This window comes from Octodon degus, unplaced genomic scaffold (assembly GCF_000260255.1).
Source record: "Octodon degus isolate 3935 unplaced genomic scaffold, OctDeg1.0 scaffold00005, whole genome shotgun sequence".
Classification (NCBI taxonomy): Eukaryota; Metazoa; Chordata; class Mammalia; order Rodentia; family Octodontidae; genus Octodon; species Octodon degus.
The window spans coordinates 33,329,522-33,334,633 of NW_004524581.1; the positions used below are offsets into that span (position 1 = coordinate 33,329,522).

The following is a 5,112-nucleotide window of genomic DNA, read 5'->3' on the forward strand; positions in this document are numbered from 1 at the left end:
AAAAGCAAAGCCTTTCTTTTTTCCACTGCCTCGGTCAGTCATAATTTCAATCACTTCGATTTTTCCATATTGTTCAAAATAATCTCATAGGTGATGTTCTTCAATATCTTCTTTAATGCCACCAACAAAGATCTTCTTCACCGTTAAGTGGGCACCTGGTCTTTGAGCATCTTCTCTTGAGACAGCTCTCCTTGGTTCCACAATTCTCCCGTCCACTTCGTGTGGCCTTGCATTCATGGCTGCATCCACCTCCTCCGCAGTGGCATAAGTAACAAACCCAAAACCCCTGGAACGCTTGGTGTTCAGGTCTCTCATTACCACGCAGGCTGAGTGTTCCCCACTGCTCACCATGGCTCCTCAGACTCTCCTGAGTTGTTCCACAGCTCAGCCCTCCGATGAAGAGCTTCCCCAGCTGTTCTGGCTCCTTGGGAGACTCTGACTTAGACATGACGGCAGTAGGAAGAGAGCCTGATGATGCTTCCTCCGCGGTGTCCGCCAGCCTACATGTCACTATTTACAAATAAATCTACTTCATAAATCTTCTACACCTAGGTCACCTGCCACCCGCGCACAGCCCGCGGGCACAGCTCTCGTCCCGGGAAGCTGCCTGGCCCAGCTCAGACTCCTGCGGTTTCACGTCTCCTGCCAACCCGCGTCGGACTCCTCCGCCTGGACACTGGTGACGCACTCCCTCTTCTCAGGCCCATTGGCTGCAGGCTCCTAGAGCAGCCAATCAGCGTCGCCGGGTTCTGGTGCTAAAGGCGCCTGGGCTCGGAGTTCTCACTTCCCCTGGTGGCGGCGATGGCGCCCCGCACCCTCCTCCTGCTGCTCACCCGGGCCCTGGTCCTCACCCAGACCCGCGCCGGTGAGTGGCGGGGGGCGGCGGCAGCCGGAGGAGGTCGCGGTCTCACGGCCCCGCCCGCAGGCTCGCACTCCCTGCGCTACTTCGAGATCGCGGTGTCCCGGCCCGGCCGCGCGGAGCCCTGGTACGTGGAGATCGGCTACGTGGACGGCGCGGAGATCGTGCGCTTCGACAGCAGCGTCAGGGATCCGAGGATGGAGCCGCGGGCGCCGTGGATGGAGCGGGAGGGTCAGGCGTACTGGGACCGGAATACGCGGAGAGCCAGGAGCAACGCGCAGGTTTACCGAGTGAGCCTGCAGACCCTGCGCCGCTACTACAACCAGAGCGCGGCCGGTGAGTGAGCGCGGGGGTCGGAGCCACGACCCTGCCCGCCCGCGGCCGCCCGGAGGTCCCGGTGCCCGGCCCGAGGTGCGCGCGGAGGCCGCGGGGCCGGCGGAGACCAGGCTCGGTGTGCGCGGGGAAGGCGCGGTTTCGGTTTCATTTTCATTTTCGGTCTGAGAGAAAATTCCCGGGTTGGGGCGGGGCAGGCTCTCACACCATCCAGAGGATGTACGGCTGCGAAGTCGGGCCCGACGGGCGCTTCCTCGGCGGGTACATGCAGTAGGCCTACGACGGCAAGGACTACATCGCCCTCGCCGAGGACCTGAGCTCCTGGGTGGCGGCGGACACTGCGGCGCAGATCACGCAGCGCAAGTGGGTGGAGGCCGGCGCGGCAGAGCGCTACAGGGCCTACCTGGAGGGGAAGTGCGTGGAGTGGCTCCGCAGACACCTGGAGAACGGGAAGGAGAGCCTGCAGCGCGCAGGTACCGGCCCTGGAGACCTCCCATCCGCGCTCTGGCCGGGCAGCTCCTCCAGGGAGGAAAGCGGGACCCTTCCCGCAGCACCGCGGGCCTCTCCCTGCACGGGAAGAGCGCTCCTGGGACTTCACAGCTGAGAGCAGGGCGCTGTCCTGAGCCCCTTCTCTCAGGAGAGGAGAGTCTGTCCCAGCATGGAGGGAGGACCCAGAGGTGCCCCTCACCCTGCCCTTCAGGTGGCTGTGCCCCTGCCCTCTCTCGGCCTGTCCCTGCCCACACCCGGAGTCTTTGGAGGTCTCACTCCACTATTCTGGTCTCTCAGTCTCCACCCTCTCAGGACAGAGGTCCCTTTCCCTCCCCAGACACCTGGAGCCTCCTTCCTCGGGCCGCCTCACCCCAAGTCTAGAACTATCTGAGGACAGATTATCCCACTTGCCTGTGTCCAGCCTGGCTCTGGGGTTTGCAGTCCCCCACCCTCCTTGTCCTGTCCATTCTCAGGACGGTCACATGAGGTGCTGCAGCGGCCCAGGAAGGATGCAAAAGGCCTCAGTGTTCCCCTCTTCCCCCCAGATCCCCCAGAGACACACGTGACCCACCACCCCATCTCCAAGGAAGAAGTCACCCTGAGGTGCTGGGCCCTGGGCTTCTACCCTGAGGACATCACCATGACCTGGCAGAGGGATGGGCAGGACCTGACCCAGGACATGGAGCTGGTGGAGACCAGGCCCGATGGGAGTGGAACCTTCCAGAAGTGGGTGGCTGTGGTGGTGCCTCCTGGAGAGGAGCAGAAGTACACATGCCGTGTGCAGCATGAGGGGCTGCCTGAGCCCCGCACCCTGACATGGGGTAAGGGGGCCACAGGGCCTTCTTTCAGGGGAAGGAGGAGACGTCCTGTCCGCCCTGAGAGCTCAGACCTGGCACCTGGCACAGGACCAGTCACCGTCTCTTCCCTTCCCAGAGCCCTCTCCTCAGTCCACCTTCCCCACTGGAGGAGTCTCTGCTGCCGCAGTAGGCTTTGCTGCCGTCATCGTTCTCCTTGTGGTCACCGCTGTGGTGTCTCTTCTGATGTGGAGGAGACAGAGGGCAGGTAAGAAGGGGTCAGGGCCTGAGTGTTCAGGGGTTGGGCCCAGGGAGAAGTGTGCTCACCTCTATTATGAACACAAGGCACACTAATGGGTGCGTACCCGGCTGTGTCCCAGACTCTGCTGTAAAGCACAAGGAACAGGAAGGACAGATTTGTAGCCCAGTTGTGTGTGGTGATGTGGACCTGATTCCCAGCAGTCAGGGGCCGACCCAGGCCAGCAGTCAGGGGCAGAGCGCAAGGTCCCTGCTGAGGACGGAGCTCCAGCAGGGCCGTGGGCACAGGTCCCGCAGGTGTCCTTTTCTCCTGCCTCCTGATCCTTCCCTGGGTCTCAGGCCAGTTCTGGAAACTTCCCTGGCTCGTCCTGTGAAGTTCTAGGCTGTCATGACCTCACCGCCTGCCTGGCTTCTCACAAGGCATTTGCTCCTCACAGGTGTGAAAGGAGGGAGCTACGCTCAGGCTGCGAGTAAGTGTAGGGGGCTGATTCCTGAGAGACTTGGGGTCCTGTATCAGAATCCACGGGATCCCCACCCCACAGTTCCTCCTGTGGCCTCTTGTCCTGTGACCTCTGACTGTACCCTGTTATGTGTTCACCCCAGGCAGTGACCATGCCCAGCGCTCTGACTCATCGCTCATGACCTGAAAAGGTGAGACCTGCAGCCTGCAGAGGGAGAGGGGCGTGCGGAGGGCACAGGCCTGGGTGACACACTCTCTGGGGTTGATCCTTCCGGGAGCAGGCTGTGCGGGCTGTGGCCATGGATGCCGCCTGCCCTGGATGTGCTTAGGGCTCCAGGTGCTGTCGCAGGAGGGAGCTGGCCGTGTGGGACGAGTGACAAGATTGTTGACCTGGAGAACCCCGATGGTCTGTCTGCAGATGGCTTCTGACTGGGGCTCTGTTCCGCTGTGGCCCCAATGGGGACCTGGCACGATCGGCTCACCCCTGTCCCCACAGTGACCTGTGTCCCCTCCTACCCAGCTGTGCTTGTGCACCGCTGAGCCAGCATCATGGAGCCCTGAGCTGCTCCTGCTCCTTCCCTGCTCTGCAGGGCCCCGTCCACCTCTCCTCGGCCACAGTCAGTCCATCTTTTTGTTTGTTCATTCTTTTCTTTGAACTCACTCTATAGCAAGACTGGCTTTGAACTCAGTGGTCCTCCTGTCTCAGTCTCCCAAGTGCTGCAATACTGGGGTGCACCACCAGCCCACAGCCCAAGCTCCCTGCCCCCAGGGCTTCCTGGACACCAGCAGTGTCCTGGTGGGGAGGCAGGTGGGGTGGAGAACACGCAGCTCTCCCAGGTATCTCTCCTGGCTTTGATTTGGACACTGCAGTTTTGATTAAGTCCCTGAAAGCACTTGCTCAGCTGTCGGGGACGGGGGTCAGAGATGTCAGTGTGCTCCGGGTCCCCACGTCCCCTGCTCTGTAAGGACCCCTAATAAACGCGTTGCCTGGCCCTGCTGGACGTGTCTGAGTCACTGTTGCGTCCTAGACACTCTCTTCCGTCATGTCCCGTGTTCCTCCTGTGAGGACCCTGGAAATTCGCACCCCTGAGAGTCAGAATGAGGGACGCTTCTTCCCACTCCTGACCGCAGGCGCTGGCTGGCTAGAGGATCCCTGCAGTGTGCGCGCAGAGGCTCAAGGCAGCTCCCAGGCCTTCCCTCAGTGTGCAGGGCTTGCCGGGCTTTGACGTGGTCACTGCCCGCAGGGTCGTCTCCTGTGTCCTCGTCCCTCCAGTAGACCTTTGTCCCACCCTGAGCTGACATCACAGGGCCTTAGACACCCCAGAACCTTGTTCTGTGTCCCAGCCCGGGGACAGCGCCGGCTTCCTGTGGCCAGGCCAGCGCAGGCGCAGCTGGAGGCGGCCCCCGAGTCCTTCCTGTGTCTCAGTCTCTCAGAGGGGAGCCAGCCTCGCTCTGGCCCGGAGGCTGCTCTCCTGCTCTTTGCGTGTTCCCGCCTGAAGTGGCAGGCGTGTGTCCTGCCGGGTCCCCAGAAGGCCTCAGTGGCTGCTGCACGCACGAGCCTCTCTGCACTTAGGGCTGTGTCCTGGACAGCTGTCCGCAGTCTGTGACCCCAAGAGTGATCCCTGGAGGAGCGGAGGACGGTGCCATCGCTGCTCAGCTGGGCCTGCTTAACTTCCTCCTCGGCTCGCCCAGCCTGCCCTCCCTTTAGCCCTGGTAATCCCAGCACTGGCTTCAACGCGAGCTTAAGGGTGCTCTGGGCAAGGCAGGGTGGTGGTGCACGCCTGTAATCCCAGCACTCAGGAAGCTGAGGCAGGAGGATCCTCAGGAGTTCAAGGCCAGCTTGAACTGTGTAGTGAGACCCTGTCTCTAAAAGGAAAAACAAAAAAACAAAAAATAAATAAAAAATAAAAGGAAAAACA

General features: G+C 61.5%; 1 protein-coding gene and 1 pseudogene across 1 annotated transcript in view; both read left to right on the top strand.

Moving 5' to 3' along the window:
* Positions 1–3,612, top strand: part of LOC101582899 (HLA class I histocompatibility antigen, B-38 alpha chain-like) — a 245,968-nt gene extending 242,356 nt beyond the window's left edge. The window contains exon 8 of the mRNA XM_023721806.1: positions 3,543–3,612. The gene's annotated coding sequence lies outside the window, so the exon portion shown is untranslated. The remainder of the gene's footprint in view (positions 1–3,542) is intronic.
* Positions 772–3,635, top strand: LOC101583301 (annotated as a pseudogene).
* Positions 3,636–5,112: the final 1,477 nt, after the last annotated feature.